Source organism: Monodelphis domestica, chromosome 2 (assembly GCF_027887165.1).
Source record: "Monodelphis domestica isolate mMonDom1 chromosome 2, mMonDom1.pri, whole genome shotgun sequence".
Lineage (NCBI taxonomy): Eukaryota > Metazoa > Chordata > Mammalia > Didelphimorphia > Didelphidae > Monodelphis > Monodelphis domestica.
The window spans coordinates 220,468,831-220,488,481 of record NC_077228.1 but is presented as its reverse complement, the minus strand read 5'-3'; positions in this window follow the sequence as shown (position 1 = coordinate 220,488,481).

The window sequence follows — 19,651 nt, the reverse complement described above, 5'->3', positions numbered from 1 at the left end:
TGGAATGAACTCACTCATTAAATGCAAGCAAATAGCAGAGTGGATTAGGATCCAAAACCCTGCCATATGCTTTCTACCAGAAACACACATGAGGAAGGTAGATACGCATAGGGTGAAAGTAAGAGGATGGAGCCAAATCTATTGGCCATCAACTGATAAAAAGAAGGCAGGAGTGGCAATCATGATATCTGACCAGGCCAAAGTAAAAATAAATCTAGTTAAAAGAGATAGGGAAGGTAATTACATCCTGATAAAAGGCAGTATAGAGAATGAGGGAATATCAGTACTCAACATGTATGCACCAAATGGCATAGCATCCAAATTTCTAAAGGAGAAACTAGTGGAGCTCAAGGATGAAATAGATATAAAAACTATACTAGTGGGAGTCCTGAACCCTCATCTATCAGATCTAGATAAATCAAACCAAAAAATAAATAATAAAGAAGTAAGAGAAGTGAATGAAATCTTAGAAAATTTAGAGTTTGTAGATATGTGGAGAAAACTAAATAGGGGCAAAAAGGATACACCTTCTTTTCAGAAGCACATGGTACATTCACAAAAATTGACCATGTAGTAGGGCATAAAAAAATTGCAAACAAGTGCAAAAGAGCGGAAATAATAAATGCAACCTTCTCAGATCACAATGCAATGAAAATAATAATTAGTAAGGGTACATGGAGAGGTAAATAAAAATTAATTGGAAATTAAATGATACAATTCTCCAAAATTAGTAAAAGAATAAATCATAGAAACAATTAAAACTTTATTGAAGAAAATGACAATGATGATACATTCTTTCAAAACCTATGGAATGCAGCCAAAGCAGTACTCAGGGGGAAATTTATATCCTTGAGTTCTTATATTAACAAATTAGGGAGGACAGAGGTCAATGAATTCGGCATACAAATTAAAAAGCTAGAAAGTGAACAAATTAAAAATCCTCAGATGAAGACTAAATTAGAGATCCTAAAAATCAAAGGAGAAATTAATAAAATTGAAAGTCACAGAACTATTGATTTAATAAATAAGACTAGAAGCTGGTACTTTGAAAGAAACAAATAAAATAGACAAAGTAATGGTCAGTCTAATTAAAAAAAGGAAATAAGAAAACCAAATTGACAGTATCCAATATGAAAATGGAGACCTCACCTCTAATGAAGAGGAAATTCAGGCAATCATTAAAAACTACTATGCCCAATTATATGGCAATAAATATACCAATCTAGGTGATATAGATGAATACTTATAAAAATATAAATTGCCTAGACTAACAGAGGAAGAAATAAATTACCTAAATAACCACATATTAGAAAAAGAAATTGAACAAGCCATCAAAAAATTCCCTAAATAAAAATACCCAGGTCCAGATGGATTCACAAATGAATTCTATCAAACATTCAAAGAACAACTAATCAATTTTATATAATAATTAAACAATATTATACAAACCATTTGACAGAATAAGCAAAGAAGGAGTTCTACAAAATTCATTTTACGACACAAATATGGTACTGATTCCAAAGCCAGACAGGTCAAAAACAGAGAAAGAAAACTATAGACCAATCTCCTTAATGAATACAGATGCAAAAATCTTAAATAGAATACTAGCAAAAAAACTCTAGCAAGTCATCTCAAGGGTTATTCACTATGACCAGGTAGAATTCATACCAGGAATGCAAGGATGGCTCAATATTAGGAAAACCATCCACATAATTGACCGTATTAACAAGCAAGCAGTCAAAAATCACATTGACTATCTCAATAGATGCAGAAAAAGCCTTTGATAAAATACAACACTGATTACTATTGAAAACACTAGAACGTATAGGAATAGTAGGGCCTTTCCTGAAAATAATAAGCAGTATTTATCTAAAACCATCAGCCAACATCATCTGCAATGGGGATACACTAGATGCATTCCCAATAAGATCAAGAGTGAAACAAAGATGCCTATTATCACCTACATTATTTAACATTGTACTAGAAACACTAGAAGTAGAAATTAGAGAAGAAAAAGAAAAATTGAAGTTATTAAAATCGGCAATGAGGAGACCAAACTATCACTCTTTCTAGATGATATGATGGTCTACTTAAAAAATTCTAGAGAATCAACCTAAAAGCTAGTGGAAATAATCAACAACTTTAGCAAAGTTGCAGGATACAAACTAAACCCACATAGGTCATCAGCATTTCTATATATCTCCAACCCATTTCAGCAGCAAAAATTAGAAAGAGAAATTCCATTTGAAATCACCCTATATAATATAAAATACATAGGAATCTACCTGCCGAGCCCAACACAGAAACTATATGAACACAACTACAAAACGCTCTCCACACAATTAAAACTAGATATAAACAATTGGAAAAACATTGATTGCTCATGGGTAGGACGAGCTAACATAATAAAAATGGCAATCCTGGTCAAATTAATTTACTTATTTCGTGCCATACCCATTGAACTACAAAAACTTTTTTAATCAATTAGAGAAAAACATAACAAATTTCATTTGGAAGAACAAAAGATCAAGGCTATCGAGGGAAATCATGGAAAAAAATGCAAAGGAAGAAGGACTTGCAGTCCCAGATCTCGATGTATACTATAAAGCAGTGGTCATGAGAATTATTTGGTACTGGTTAAGAGACAGAAAGGACAATCAGTGGAATAGTCTTAGGGTAAATGACCAAATGACCTCAGCAGACAGTCTATGATAAGCCCAAAGATCCAAGCTTTTGGGAACAAAACCCACTATTTGATAAAAACTGCTAGGAAAATTGAAAGACAGTATGGGAAAGATTAGGTTTGGGTCAACATCTCACACCTTATACCAAGATAAACTGAGAATGGGGGAATGACCTGAATATAAAGAAGGAAACTATAAACAAATTAGGTGAACACAGAATAGTATACTTGTCCGATCTTTGGGGAAAGAAAGACTTTAAAACCAAGGAAGAGCTAGAAAAAAATCATAAAATGTAAAATCAGTAATTTTGATTACATCAAATTAAAAAGGGGTTGTAAAAACCAAACTAATGCTTCAAAAATTAGAAGGAAAGCAACAAATTGGGAAACAATACTCTGACAAAGGTCTAATTACTCAAATTTATAAGGAGATACATCAATTGTAAAAAAATAAAAATCAAGCCATTCCCCAATTGATAAATGGGCAAGGGACATGAATAGGCAATTTTCAGTTAAAGAAATCAAAACTATTAATAAGCACATGAAAAAAGTGTTCTAAAGCTCCTATAATCTGAGAAATGCAAATCAAAACAACTGAGATATCACCTCACACCTATCAGACTGGCTAACATGACAGCAAAGGAAAGTAATGAATTCTGAAGGGGATGTGGCAAAGCCAGGACATTAATTCATTGTTGGTGGAGTTGTGAATTGATCCAACCATTCTGGAGGACAATTTGGAACTATGCCCAAAGGGTGCTAAAAGACTGTTTGCCCTTTGATCCAGCCATAGCTGTGCTGTGTTTGTACACCAAAGAGACAATAAGGAAAAAGGCATGTACAAAATAATTCATAGCTGTGCTCTTTGTGGTGGCAAAAAAAATGGAAGATGAGGGGATGCCCTTCAATTGGGGAATGACTGAACAAATTGTGGTATCTGTTGGTGATGGAATACTATTGTGTTCAAAGGAATAATAAAGTGGAGGAATTCCATGGGAAGTGTAACAACCTCCAGTAATTGATTCAGAGTGAAAGAAGCAGAGACAGGAAAACATTGTACACAGAGACTGATACACTGTGGTATAATCGAAGGTAATGGACTTCTCCATTAGTAATAATGCAGTGATACTGAACAACCCGGAGGGATCAATGAGAAAGAGCACTATTCACATTCAGAGGAAACACTGTGGGAGTAAAAACTTAGAAGAAAAACAACTGCTTGAATACATGGGTCGAAGGGTTATGATTGGGGATGTAAACTCTTAATGAACACCCTAGTGCAAACATCAACTACATGGAAATAGGTTCCGATCAAGGACACAAGTAATATACATTGAAATTTATAGTTGGCTGCAGGAAGAGTGGGTGGAGTGGAGGGAGGGAAATAATGTGATTGTTGCAACCAAGGAATAATGTTCTAAATTGACTAAATAAACTAATTCAAATGGGCAAAAAGAAAAATACTTTTTTTATAGTTTTTTTAAGTCCCAACCTTCTGTCTTAGATTCAAAACTATGTATTGAGTCCAAAGCAGAAGAGCATTAATGGCTTGCCAGTTGGGGTTAGATGAATTGTCTAGGATCACATAGCTAAGAAGTGTATGAAATCAGATTTGAGCCCTGGGATCTTTTATTTCTTCATCTGCCTCATAATCTACTAAGCCACCTAGCTACCCTCTATTCATAGTTTATAATCCACTGATTCTCCTCCTCAGTTTTGACCACAAGGTCAATAAGAAAAAAAATCTCACAGTAATAAAATATTCATGGAGACAAATTTTGCGTTGTTTTGATTTTCAAGCAAAAACCTGGATAAAATTATTTGACTATTGATTGGTCAAATATACATATATTAATATAAAAGTTTGGAATAATATTATTCAGGAATGAATAAATATAATAACATTTTAATTTAAACATAGGAAGACATAAGAACTGATGCAACTTAAAGAGAACAGATCAGTAGACTAATATAAACAAAATATTAAATTAATACAGTTGCACAAATAAAGGCAATAGAATTTAGGTATAGGGAATAATGTTGGTTCTGGATTATTGATGTTAAACACACACGTTCCCTATAGCTAATGAGAGAGTAAGAAGAATAGAAGATTATATGAATTGTCAAGTATGATTTTTACATTAGACACAGTTTTGCTTTGCTTTTGTCTTTTTTTTTAAAGAAAAAGACCTTTGGGCATTTTTTTCAGTTAGTAACTTACATAAGAAAAACAATACTTTACAAAGTCACTTGGAACCATTTTCTTTTCAGTAATATCTTTACTTGGAAATTATTTGTGAATGGCTTCCCATGTGAATGGCTATCCCATTCTTGAAAATGGGATAGAGTTTTATTAATGTAATTTTAAATGTGTTCATTTCTTTAAGTTCTGATTATTACCTATTCTGTGAAAATGAAAGTTATTATTCAACAGTAAGCTCTGCTTATTCATACTTCAGTGCACTGCATTATCTTTAAGCACTGCCAGGAGCCAATAATGAAGTTATTAGAAGCATTTTTTAAACTTGTTTCTGAATCATCACATTTCTACATCTATGAATAATTTCCAATTTGCATTTTTCTTTCCATAAGCCTTCAATTTTTTTGAGAAAAGTTTGCCTCTGTGAAAGAAACATTTTTGTTCATTTTCATTCTAATAAATATTTATTTTTAGTGAAGTAAAATCTGTATAGGTTCATTGGAACTGTGTGTGATATAAAATTTAAATTAATATAATTACCTTTGATTAATAAGAAGTAATATCTGTTATTCATACATTTTCAAAGATTAGGATTATTGAATTTTATCTTGCCCTTTTGAATTAATATTTTCATTGATATATTTTGTTTTTTAAATCATTATTGATGTCCCAAATAGCCTACCATCTCCTCTCCTACAGTGCCATCCCTTATAATAAATAGTATTTTTAAGAGAAGAAAAAAAAATGAGAAGAGCAGATGGATGTACTAAAAGAAAGTCTATAAACATGAAGTGTGTGTAGCATCTTTGTTAAATTAAGGGCTGGAAGGAGAATATTTCTTCTTTCAAGTATTATTTGTTATATATAAATTTGTTAAATTTACTTTTGATTTTTGATGTATCTTTTTTTTCCTATTTACTTTGTTGTATTTACTGTGTATATTTTTTCTGGTATCTGTTTTCTTTTCTCTACCATCCATTCATGTGGATTTGTATATGTCTCTGTAACACATTATTTCTTATAGAACAGTACTCTTTCATTAGATCGATGTATTGCAATTTTTAAGCCAATATACAATTATTGATTGTCTCTTTTATTTCCAGTTCTTAACTATCAAAAAAGTATTGCTATATTTTTTAGAACATAGGAACTTTCTTCTGATCAATAGCTTACTTGAACTTTCTTCTGATCAATAGCTTACTTGGACTATAAGACCAGTAATGGATTCTCTGGTTACAAGGATACTAATATTTTAATCACTTTATCCACTTAATTTAAAATTGTATTACAAAGTGGTTATACCATTTTGTTGGTGTTCAATAATTTTTAAACTGTGACCCCATTTGGGGTTTTCTTGGTGAAGATACTGGCGTGGTTTGCCATTGTTTCTCCACATCATTTTACACATGAAGAAACTAAGGTAAACACTGTTAAGTTAACTACACAGGGTCACAGAACTTGTAGTAGTCTGAGGCTATATTTCAAATAAGAAAAATGTCTTTTATTTTTTCAATAGTATAATATTTAAAATTAAGAGTATAAATTTAAAAGATATTTTGTAACATGAAGAAAAGTATAGATCTAAGACTAATTTCTGTCAGTTTGATTTCCAATTTTCCCTGGAGTATTTTTTTAATCAAGCAAGCACTTTTTTCCCCCTAGATATTTATGTTTTCCATTTCATCAGACAATGGATTATTATGTTCTGTTGTTTCCTATTCTCTTTTGTCTATTCTTTTCTATTGTTCTATCACTTTATTTGACAAGACCAAAGATCCCACCTTTGGGGACAAAAATTCACTATTTAATAAAAACTGGTGGGAAAATTAGAAGACAGTGTGGGAGAGATTAGGCTTGGATCAACACCTCATACCCTACACCAAGATAAATTCAGAATGGGTGAATGACTTGAACATAAAGAAGGAAGCTATAAGTAAAAATTATGTGAACACAGAACAGTATACATGTCAGACCTTTGGGAAGGGAAAGATTTTAAAACCAAGCAAGACTTAGAAACAGTCACAAAATGTAAAATAAATAATTTTGACTACATCAAATTTAAAAGTTTTTGTAACAAACAAAACCAATATAACCAAAATCAGAAGGGAAATAACAAACTGGGAAACAATCTTTATAACAAAAACCTCTTAAAAAGGTCTAATTACTCAAATTTACAAAGAGCTAAATCATTGTACAAAAAATAAAGTTATTCTCCAAATGATAAACAGGCAAGGGACATGAACAGACAATTTTCAGTCAAAGAAATCAAAACCATTATTAAGCACAAAAAAGTGTTCTAAATATCTTTTAATCAGAGAGATGCAATTAAAACAACTCTGAGATATTACCTCACACCTAGTAGATTGGTTAACATGACAGCAAAGGAAAGCAATGAATGCTGGAGGGGATGTGACAGAGTCAGTTCATTAATTCATTGCTGGTGGAGTTGCGAATTGATCCAACCATTCTGGATGACAATTTGGAACTATGCACAAAGGGCACTAAAAGACTGTCTGCCCTTTGATCCAGCCATAGCACTGCTAGGTTTATACTTCAAAGAGATCATAAGGAAAAAGACATGTACAAAAACATCCATAGCCGTGCTCTTTGTGGTGGCAAAAAATTGGAAAATGAGGGGATGCCCATCAATTGGAGAATGGCTGAACAAATTGTGTTATATGTTGATGGAATACTATTGTGCTTAAAGGAATAATAAAGTGGAGGAATTCAATGGGAAGTGTAACAACCTCCAGTAATTGATGCAGAGTGAGAGAAGCAGAACCAGGAAAACATTGTACATAGAGACTGATTCACTGTGATACAATCGATTGTAATGGACTTCTCCATTAGTGTCAATACAGTGTTCCAGAACAACCCAGAGGGATCAATGAGAAAGAGCACTATCCATATTCAGAGGAAAAACTGTGGAAGTAGAAACACAGAAGAAAAACAACTGCTTGATTACATGGGTTGAGGGGAATATGATTAGGTATGTAGACTCTAAATGAATATCCTAGTGCAAACACCAACTACATGGAAATGGTTTCTGATCAAGGACACATGTAATACCCAGTGGAATTCACATCGGCTATGGGAGGGGTGCAGAAGGGGAGGGAGGAATAGAAAATTATTTTTGTAACCAAGGCATAATGTTTGAAATTGACCAAATAAAAATAATGTTAAAAAAATGAAGGAAGTCTTCTCTAGCCACTCTTGATTAAAAAACAAACAAACAAGAAATAATCATTCAAAAGAATTTTAAAAAATATAGAAGAAAATTTGAAATATCTAATGGGAAAAAATGACCTGGAAAATATATCCAAGAGAGATAATTTAGGGGTTGTTGGAATATCTGAAATCAATGATAAAGAAAGAGTTTAGATATTACCTTTTTTAGAAATCATCAAGGAAAACTACCCTCATAATAAAATAAAAATGCAAACAATCCACCAATCACCTCCTGAAGTGATCTCAAAAAGATAATTTTCAGGAATTTTAGATCCAAATTCAGGAAGTATATGGTCAAAGAGAAAATACTTTAGGCAGACAGAAGGAAACAATTCAAATATCATGAAACAACAGTCAGGACAACACAAGATTCATCATATCCTATAATATGATATTCCAATGGGCAAAAGAACTAAGATTTTGAGAAGCTTTACTAAAATAGAAAAACTGAGCATAATCATTTAGGGTGGTGATGAGTGGGTGAAATGGTAATTCAGTGAAATAGAGGAATTTCAAACATTCCTGAGAAAAAGATCAGAATTCAATGGAAAATTTAACTCTCAAATATAAGACTTAAGAGAAGCATTAAAAAGTAAACTGGAAAGTGAAATCAAAAGACATAAGTTTATGCTGTTCATTTCTACCTTGGAAGGTGATTTTTTATGATTCCAAATTTTTTTTTATCATTTTTTGGGCAGTTAGAAAGAGTGTTTATAGAAGTGTTAAAGAAGTGTTTATAGAAGACAAGGGGTTGATTTGAATATGAAGGGATAATCTTAATAAATAAACAAACAAACAAACAAACAAACAAATAAATAAAAGCATGGGAAAGAGAAATGCATTAGGAGAAGGGAGAAAGGAAAAATAGAATGGAGTAAATCACTTTACATAAAAGAAGTATACTCAGACTTTCCAGAGGGCAATTTGGAATTATACCCAAAAGGCTATAAAAGAATGCATAACTTTTTTTTTTCTCTTAAAACCCTTAACTTCCATATTATAGTCAATATTATATATTGGTTCCAAGTCAGAAGAGTGATAAGGGCTGGGCAATGGAGTTTAAGTGACTTGCCCAGGGTCCCACAGCTAGGAAGTGTCTGAGGTCATATTTATACTCGGGACCTCCCATCTCTGGGGCCTGACTCTCAATCCACTGGGGTACCCAGCTTCCCCCAAATTCATAACCTTTTGATTCAGCAATACCACTTCTAGGTCTGTATCCCAAAGAGTTAAAAAAATTGTTAAAGACTTGTTTGTGAAAAAATATTCATATCATCACTTCTTATTGTGGCAAAGAATTGGTAACTGGGGAAATTTCATTATCAGAGATGTGAATAAGAGAAACAATGTCTCCAAGCCAAAAAGAAATAGGCTCATGGAGAGAGGGCCAGTCTTAAAATAAAGTCAAGACCAGAGACACAAAGTCTTAGAAGATGACCCTTTTTTATGCACAGAAACCTGATGATCCAAATTAAGATCAAGACAAATAAGATATACAATTAACATCAGAATCATATGAATATACAGCCTACAAATGGGCATGACTTAAGTGAGGATGCAGATGATACACCTGCTGAATAAGCTGGAAAATACAGAATTATCACTTATGGGGTGTACTCAGTATCTATGCATAGGTCTGGCCTTTACAAGGTTCTTGCAATTCTCGGAAAATAATTGGATAGGGTCTGATATACAAACAGTTCTTATGGAAGTCAAGAGCAATTTACCTAAGCTGGTAGCAATGTAGTTCAGTATACCTTTGGGATAAACATCCCTTATCTGACTATGTCATTGCAACTCCTGTGATTAAACATCCATCCCATCATAGGGACATTTGGGTTACAAGGCCTAAGGTCACGGTGCCTATCAGTAAGATTTAATATCACCCTAAGCTATATTTTTCTTAGCTATGTTTTTTAATTCATATAAAGCTAACTATATTACTTGTCTCAACTCAAAGCTAATGATTGTGTAATAAAAATATTCATAAAAGCTAATACTATTGTTATCATAAAAGGGGTAGAAGGTTTCACATTCACAAAACTAAAGTGTTGTCCCTCATTTGGGGGATGGCTGAACAAATTGTGGTATATGATGGTGATGGAATACTATTGGGCTATAAGAAATGATGAAAGGGACTATTTCAGAAAGACCTTGTGAGCAAAATAAGCAGAATCAAGAAAATATTATATACAGTAATTTAATTACTGTGAAATGATAAAATGTGATAGACTGACACTAACAGAATATACAATGATCCAGGATAATTCCTAGGGACTTACGAAAAAGAATTCTATTCACCTCTAGAGAAAAAAGAAACTGCTAAAGTATAAATACAGATGAAAACATAATTGATCACTTGTTTATTTGAGAAGATGATTTGGGATTTTGGTTTTATAAGATTCACTTATAAAATTAATAGTATAGAAATATGTTTTGTGTCATAATACATGTGTAACCCAGACTGAATTGCTTGGTCGGTCTGGAAGGGGAGAAGAAAGAAGGGAAGGAGACCACATGAATCATGCAACTTTGGAAAACTTATGTGGAAAATTTGTTATTAAATTAAAGATAAAACATAAGAAAATTAAAAGAAGTATGAAAGAGCTTTTATGAGGGAGGAGAAGATAGGAGAGGTGGGAGAGGCAAATATGTGAACTTTACTCCCTTCAGATTTGCCGCAATGAGGAAAGAACATAATTCAAACAATTGGGTATAAAAAATCTATTTTACTTTATAGTGTTGGTGAACCTATGGCATGTGTGTAAAAATCTGGAAAGATTTACATGAGCTAAAGCAGAGTGAAATAAGCAGAACCAGGAGAACATTGTACACAGTGAGAGGAATATTGTTCAATGAAGCACTGTGAGTTAACAGCTATAGCTAGTCTTAGCAAAATAGTAATCCAAAACTCTCCCAAAGGATTAATGATAAAAGGGAGAAAAATTGCCTTGTGCTTCCAGAGGAAAAGTACTTAGACTCAACCCAGACCAAATAAAACATTTTTTTACTTTCTTTCTTAATTTTTTATTAGAATTTCCTTCTACAAAAGAAATAATATGGGAAAATATTTTATGTGATTGTGCATGTAAAATTTCTATGAGACTATATTCAGTTTGGTAGAGGCTGGCCAGGAGAGAGAGAGAATTTGAGACTCAATATTCTTTAAAAAATGTTGGAAACAGTTTTTACATGTAATAGGGGAAAAATAAAATTTTATATATATATATATATATATATATCAGAGTCTTGATGATGTCTACTTTATAACATGATTTGAAATCTGGAAGTGTTCTCATCTGTTTTTCTGTACTGTTTCTATTGTTTCCCATGATATGTTAGATGTTTTATTTTTCTAAATTAATTTATTTTTTCAAGTCCAATATGATATCTACTTTGAATGATAAAACAATAAAGATATGAATTAATTTTTTGTTGTCATTTTCATTATATTGACATGCTTTAGGCATAAACATTGCATATTCCTCCAGCTAATTGCATTATTTGTCTAAGGAAAATTTTCTAATTGAATCTTTATTTCTTTTATCCTTTGTTAAGTTGACCCCCAGACACTATCTGCTATTTGGAGTGGAATTTATCTTTGTAATATTGTTTCTTGTGTTTATTATTATTATTATTATATAGAAATTCCCTTGAATTTTTGCCATTAATCTTGTAGCTTGCTACTTTCAGAAACTTTTTTTTAAACCCTTACCTTCCATCTTGGAATCAATATTGTCTATTTGTTCCAAGGCAGAAGAGTGGTAAGGGCTAAACAATGAGAGTCAAGTGACCTGCCCAGGTTCACACAGCTGGGAAATGTCTGAGGCCAGACTTCCCATCTCTAGGCCTGGCTCTCAATCCACTGAGCTACCCAACTGCCCCCTAACTTTCAGAAACTTTTAATTATCACAATGAGCATTTTTGTTGGTTCCCTGGGATTTTCTATTCTAACTATAACAACTAGAGACAATTTTTATCTTTTCTTTAATTAAACTTATTACTTCAATTACTTTCTTCTGAATTATTCTTATTGCTATAATTTCCAGAACTGTGTCAAATAAAGGAGGGGAGAGTAGGTGTTCTTGTTTCACTCCTTTATTTATGGAAAAAAAATTCTATGCATCTCCATTCCATAAAATGTTTGCTTTTGGTTTCAGGCAGATGATTTTTATCACATCTTTTTTAAAGGCCTATTTATACTTGTGCAAGTATAAATTTGTATGGTTTTTAGAATGAAAGTCTGTGGCCTCTTTATCGTAGGATTTCTGCATTGAGTAAGATGATAAAATAGTTTTGGATATATTGGGTATCAATATGATAAATTATATTGAATACTTTCTTCATGTTGAACTATTCTTTCATCCTTAGTATAAACCCTATTTTGCTGTAAACAATTATTTATTGGATGAATGCTATACTCTTACAAGATTTTGGTTAAAATTTTTGAGCCAATGTTCACCAATAGGCTAGATGCTAACATTTAGATTTCTTTCTATGTTTTAGCTTTCTCTCATTTAGGTATTAGGTATTAGGGTACATGTATCTCAGAAAAGGATTATGATAAGGGTATTTCTTAGATTTTGAGGATAATTTGTGAAATGTGCATACTTTTCTCTCTATTCCTCATGCAGTCAAATTTCTTTTAAAAAGTAATATATTTACATTCATTTTATTTTTAGCATTAATTAAAAAATTGGAGTTATTAATTGTCTCCCTTTCTCCTACAAAAACCTTTTGAGAAACCAAACAATGTAATATCATTTATATATGTAAAGTCATGAAAAACCTCTTTCCATATTAGCCATCCTATAAAAATAAAAGAAATAAAAATAATGTAAATTAAAAAAAAAACAATAATTCCCCTGATATTCTTGATCTTTTGTTCTTTTGGATGAATTTTGTCATTTTTTTCCTAGTTTGCTAAAATAATTCTTTAGTAATTGATTAGTATGGTACTGAATAAGCAAATTAATTTGGATCAATTTTCATTTTTACTATGTTAATTTAGCCTATAAATGAGCAATTAATATTTCTCTAGTTATTTAGATCAGTAATTGTGCAAAAGATATTTTATAACTATGTTTATATACTTCCTGGGTCTGTCTTAACAGGCACATTCCAAATATTTTATATTATCTGTATCTATTACATTTTTTTTAAGCCCTTACCTTCCATCTTACAATCAATACTGTGTATTGGTTCTAAGACAGAAGAGTGGTAAGGTCTAGGCAATGGGGATTAAGTGACTTGCCCAGGGTCACACAGCTGGGAAGTATCTGAGGCAAGATTTGAACCTATGACCTCCCATCTCTAGGCCTGGTTCTCAATCCACTGAGCCACCCAGATATCCCCATCAGTAGTTACTTTAAATGGAATTTCCCTTTTTATGTCTTACTTCTGGGTTTCCTTGATTGTAATATAGAAATGGTGATGATTTGTGTGGATTTCCTTTAAGCCCTTCAACTTTGTTAAAGTTAATTGTTTCAATATATATTTTAGTTCATTTTCTAAAATTCTCTTAAGTACACCATTATGCCATCTACAAACAGTAATAATTTAGTTTCCATTTAACATATGAAAATACTGTGAATCTTTTTCTTATTTTATTGCAAATGCTAGCATTTATACTGCATATTTAATAATAATGGTGTTAACAAACATACTTTCTTCATGTCTAATCTTTTTGGGTTAACTTCTAGTTGTCCCCATTATAGATAATGCTAGCTAATCGTGTTCGATTGCTCATCATTTTAAGGAAAATTACATTAATTCCTCAGCTTTTTAGTTTTATTTTAATGATTGCATGTTGTATTTTATCCAAAGCATTTTCTTCATCTATTGAGATAATGATATGAATATTTTTTGTTATTTACATGGTCAGTTATGCTTATACTTTTCCTAATTTAGAACCAGCTCTACATTCCTGGTATAGATTCCATGTAGTCATAATATATATTCTTCATGATATATTGTTTTAAACTTGCTAGTGTTTTATTTTATCAATATTACTTAGGAGAAATAGTCTATAGCTTTCTTTCTCCAGTTTTGCCCTTGCCGGTTTAAGCATAAAACCATATTTGTGTCATATAAACAATTTTGTAGAATTATTTCTTTGTCTCTCTTCCCCCCCACCCCAATAGTGTATGTAATATTAGAGTTAATGCTCTTAAACTGTTTGGTTAAAAAAAAAAGTTTGGTAGGATTCAGTTTTAAATCTGTCTGGTACTAGGAATTTTTTCTTAGAGAAAGGCTTGTTTAATTAGGCCTAATTCAATTTAGACTTGTTCAGTTTCTTTTTCTAACATAAAGTTGTTTAAGTACATTTATTCTTCAACATTAACACTTTCAACTTTTGAGACTTCAAGATTAGGGTAATTTTATTAATATATCATTTTTTTCATATTGGCAACCTCATATATTTGAGACAAAATGCCAGAATGACAAAATGACAAAATGCCAGTGAGGTTCATATTTTGCCAGACTTAGTGTCTTCTGAATAAATGGATAATTTTCCAGAGGCAAACTATGGCTGCATCTTTCAGGTTTTCTCAGGGTAAAGTGTAGTCAAACTCTTCTGTGGGTTTAGGGGGTGAAGGAAAGAAGAATCGCCAGCATGGTCTAGGATGGTTAGTTAGGAGTTAGAGGGTAGTCTACTGAGGGAACTCTTGATAAGTGCTGGTTCTGCTCCTAGTATTACTGGAGACTTTTAAAGGGGTAGGGACTGGGACACATGGAATTGATCATGTTGTGGTCCACTGGTATGAGATATTAAAGTCCCAGAGTCCTCTCTTAGTTTTCAGAGGGCCACCAAGGCAGTACTATACAGTACAATACTTGCACAATGCTATTTAATATAGTGAAAGGTAAAGATTCAGGTAAAAATACATATTTAAGTTTTAAGAACTTTATTTGTTATATAATATTTATTTTACCCTTATTTCATGCTTTGTGAAAAGTAAATATTATCTAAATATATATATATATGTATATGCATACATTAAAATTATTGAGATGTTAAGAACAAAAGGTCACAGAATTCTAGGGAATTACTAGTGAGAAAAATGTATGTTACCAATTTTATTTTATGTATTTTTTATTGGTCATTTCATGATTACTATGTTAGGAAAGGTGTATATTGCTAGAATAAGTATTTTTAATAAAGAATTCTTTGCAGCAAAGTACATTTTCAGTCATCACTAGCAAAGATTAGATATTGTTTGTTATGGGAACCTAACCCTTTACTTCCATAGGTTCAGTATTTTAATATCTCTTCATTCCTGATTTTTAAAACATTTTCTTGTAATATTACCCCACAAAAGTTAAGGATTGAGTCCATTCTGTTTGCTCTTCTGTTAATCTGGGCCATTTCTAAACATTGATCTGTTTTTAAAAACTACATGACCTGGTTTATTGGCATAAAATTGGGCAAAATAGCTCCTAATAATTACTCTAATTTCATTTTAATTGGTGATTCATTCACACTGTTTTACTTACTAGTAATTTGTCTCTTTTTGTTAAAATCAAATTAATCAATTTATCTTATTTTATTTTTAATTTTGGACTTTTAAATTTGTACTTTCTCTTTTTTTTTTAGGTTTCAATCCAAATTAATTTACCTTCACCTTTTCTTTTTTATTAATGCAAGTGTTTGGACACATAAAAATTCCTCAAAGTATTGCTTTGGCTACATGCAGAAAAATTTGAAATGTTGTTTTATTGTTTTAATTCTCTTTAATGAAATTTTCATTTCTATGATTTGTTCTTTTATTCACACATTCTTTAGGACTAAATTATTTAGTTTCCAATTACTTTTTATCTATGCCTTCATAATAATTTATTAAATGTAATTAATAATGCATTATAGTCTTAAAGGATGTATTTAATATTTCTAGTTTTTTTTAATTTGTGACATTTTTATGCTCTAATATGTGATCATTTTTATAATATTCCATGTACAGCTGAGAAAAAATATATTCCTTTCTATTCTCAGTTTTTTGAGAGATCTATCTTATCAAACATTCTAAGATTCTATTCACCTCCCTAAACTCTTATTTATTTTATGTTTAGAATTATCTATCCCTGAAAGAAGAAATTCCAAATCACTCATTAGTATAGTTTTATTGTTTATTTCCTTCTTTAACTAATTTAACTTTTCCTTTAATAATTTAGATGCTCTGTCATTTGGCATATATGTTAGATATTAATATTAATTCATTGCATATGTCTACTTTTAGCAAGGTTTATTTTCCCTGATTATCTCTTTTAACTAAGCCCATTTTTTTCTTTCTCTATGTGTGAGATGAAAATTGCTACCTCTGCCTTTTAAAAACCATAATACCTTTGGAATCAGCTCCTCATTTTAACTTCAGGGATTTAAAAATTCTACTCTTTCAAGAGAATTTCTTTTAAATTATTGTTGGCTTATGACGTCAAATACATTTTTCTGTCTAATTCCATTTATGAATGAGTTCATCCTTTTCACATTTGGAGTTAGGATTAAAACTATGTATTTTCTCTATTTATCCATCTTTCTCTTTACCTGTTCCTCCTCAAAAGTCAGTTTTGTTTCTGACCTGCTTCCCTTAATCTCCCTTCCTTTTTATCCCTTTCACCTACTAATTCCCTGTTGAATAAGTTAAAGTTCTATACCCAAATGAGTATATGAATACACACACCTATAATGTAAACATGTATATATATATATATATATATATATATAGTCTTCTCTCTTTGAACCAAAAGAGATGATATGAAATTTATATCACCTTCCTCCCATTTTTTTACCACTACTATAAAAGTTACTTATATATACTTATATATACTCTTATACTCTGTAAAATTTTCTTCAAAGTTTTGCATGTGGTTGTTTGGATCTTATCATCCCCTTGTTCTTTCTTTTTGAGTTCTTCCAGTCCCTGAGACCAATTACCTTTTTTCTTTCTTTTTTTTGTTTTCATTCCCTGTTGATTCTGTGCTTTGCTCTTTGTTGCTATAGAAATTTTCTAGGGTTAGGTATTTCTTTTGCTATTTGCTCATTTTCCCAGCCTTTTCAACCTATGGACTGTGAGTTCTGAAAACTGCTGATTCTGTCTCCTCTGTTGATGGCGTGTAGGTTTGCCATGTTCCTCTGCAGCTCATTTTACAAATGAGCAAACAAAGTTAAATGTCCAGGGATATACATCTAGTAAGTGACTGAGGCTTGATTTGAACTCATGTCTTCCTAACTCTATGCTTGGTACTCTGCCCACTAGTATTCTGTCTGTCTGCCTATTCTGTATAGAGATGAAAAGAACATTCACACAACCTGATAAAGTAAATAAATGTGAGAATACAGAGATAGATTAAAATTTTCATGTCAGAATATCAGGATATATCCATAATAATGAAGTTAGTGACTAGATCAAATTATAATCACAGAAAATAACAACAAAACTATGATTTAAAATTATCTCTATGAAGAAAACTAAGGAAAATAAGACTGATCTGTATAAGATTAGTTCAAGAGTACATCAAATATAAACTTTATTCTTATGAAGTGTTCTTAAGAATCATATTATGAATAGTTTAAAAAGAAAAATGCAAAATGTAGCCATTTTTAGGCTGCATTTACTGATATTTATTCCACTGGAATACTTCACAAATTACAATCAAATATGTTTTTAATTTAACCTTCATTGCAACAATGAAATCCTTTTAATTCCTCTCCATGTGATTTCCTATCCATTTTCCAAGGCTTTTCCTCTTTCCTTAATCTCTTCACATTTCCCCTTACATCTAACCTATCAGCTGAGGGGCTCACATATTACTCTAAAATTATTTTTGCTATTATAGATATTGTTTTTTAAATGAGCTATAATGGTACCACATGAGATCAACATGAGGTAGGGACTTTATTAAGAATTTTTTTTTTTACTTTTGCCAGAGTCCTTCAGAAAATCTCTATAAGTATATATTTGATTTAGACTACTGGATTTCTGGATAGCTAGATCAGACTTCAAGATTATCTGCTCCAATAACATCATTTTCCAAATAAGAAAATTGAGATATCAGGAGAGGAAATGACTTGTTCAATGTCATCCAAATTATTTTACTTCTTTGTTTATTTATGTGTAGTTCTTTTAGGTTCTTTTCCTTTGGTTTTTCTCCATACGATCATTAAACTAAGGATGGCACAGCTGAATCTGGTTAGTGAATTAGCATTCCAAATTTTATCTTACATACTAATACAAGAGAGATTTATAGGCAACATTAACAAGTAGACCAGAAGTCCCTGTACAATCTAAGATTAGAAGTTGCTCTTTTAAAAATAGATCTTTTAAAAAATGGGAACACTGAATTATTTTCCTATCATTACTGTTGTGCCTGAATAATTGCAAACATTCTTTGGTCTTAAATCTGAAGGGTAACAATTTGCAATTTAAGTCCCTTGAAGTAGTCAGTAGAAAGCTGTTCTTAGGGTCAGAAATAGGATACTTTTAATACATGATAATTGTGTGACTCTTAATACCCTGAACCCTCTTAACATCTTACTCAAATCTGAAAATCTAAATTTCAGAAGTATCTTCTTTCTGAAAAGTTCTTCCTCAGGAACTTTCTATACCCAATTCTAAACCAATAAAATAATGGATCTTTTCCTTATACTCTTAGCACATAAAAATGTTTATGCGTCAATAGAAAAATACTTTCATCATTAAAACTGCAATAACCATATTGTCATTTCTGTTTGTTCTGTATTCAGTTAATAAAATTTGTTTCATCCATTTTTTAATAAACAAAGAATAAGCATCATTTATTTCCCATTATTTCTTCAGAAACAGTATATTTTGTGAGATTTTACATCATTTAATTCTATGAAGTATTAAACGTCTTAAAAATGAGGACAATCTGCAGCATTTCAACTTTTTGCTAAATGAATATACATTAGAATTAAAGCTCCTCTTTAGTAATCTAGATTTAAGGAGAATTATATCAGAATTACCCAATCTTAACTGAAAATATGAGGTTACTGGATATGTTGATGCAAAAAATAATATTTAAGAGGTGCCAAAAGTGTATCTTTTCTTGATCAAGGTTATGACTAATTGATGGCAAACATCTGGATGGAAATGAATTTTGCAAATTATTTAGATGTTTATAGTAAGATGTTATAACATGAATCGTTGTTTGAAAAAGATATTTAATTTTTGTTTTTGTTTTGTAAAAGGAGTTGAATTGCATTTGTCTCCTATATATCTAATTATCTCCTTATCAGTGCTGTGCTTTTTGTCCTTGTTCCTTTTATCTTGACAAACAAAGCCTGTTGAGCATGAAATATTAGTTAGTAAGTCAGTCAATAGGTTTTTATTTCAACACTTATTATAAGTCAGACACTGTGCTGAATACTGAGAATACAAAGAAAAGTAAAAAAAAATAGTGTGAGCTTTCAAGGGACTCATACTATAATGGAGGAGACAATATGAAAACAATTATGTACAAAACAAGATACATATAGAACAAGCAAATGATAATCAACAGAAAGAAGGCACCAGCATTAAGAA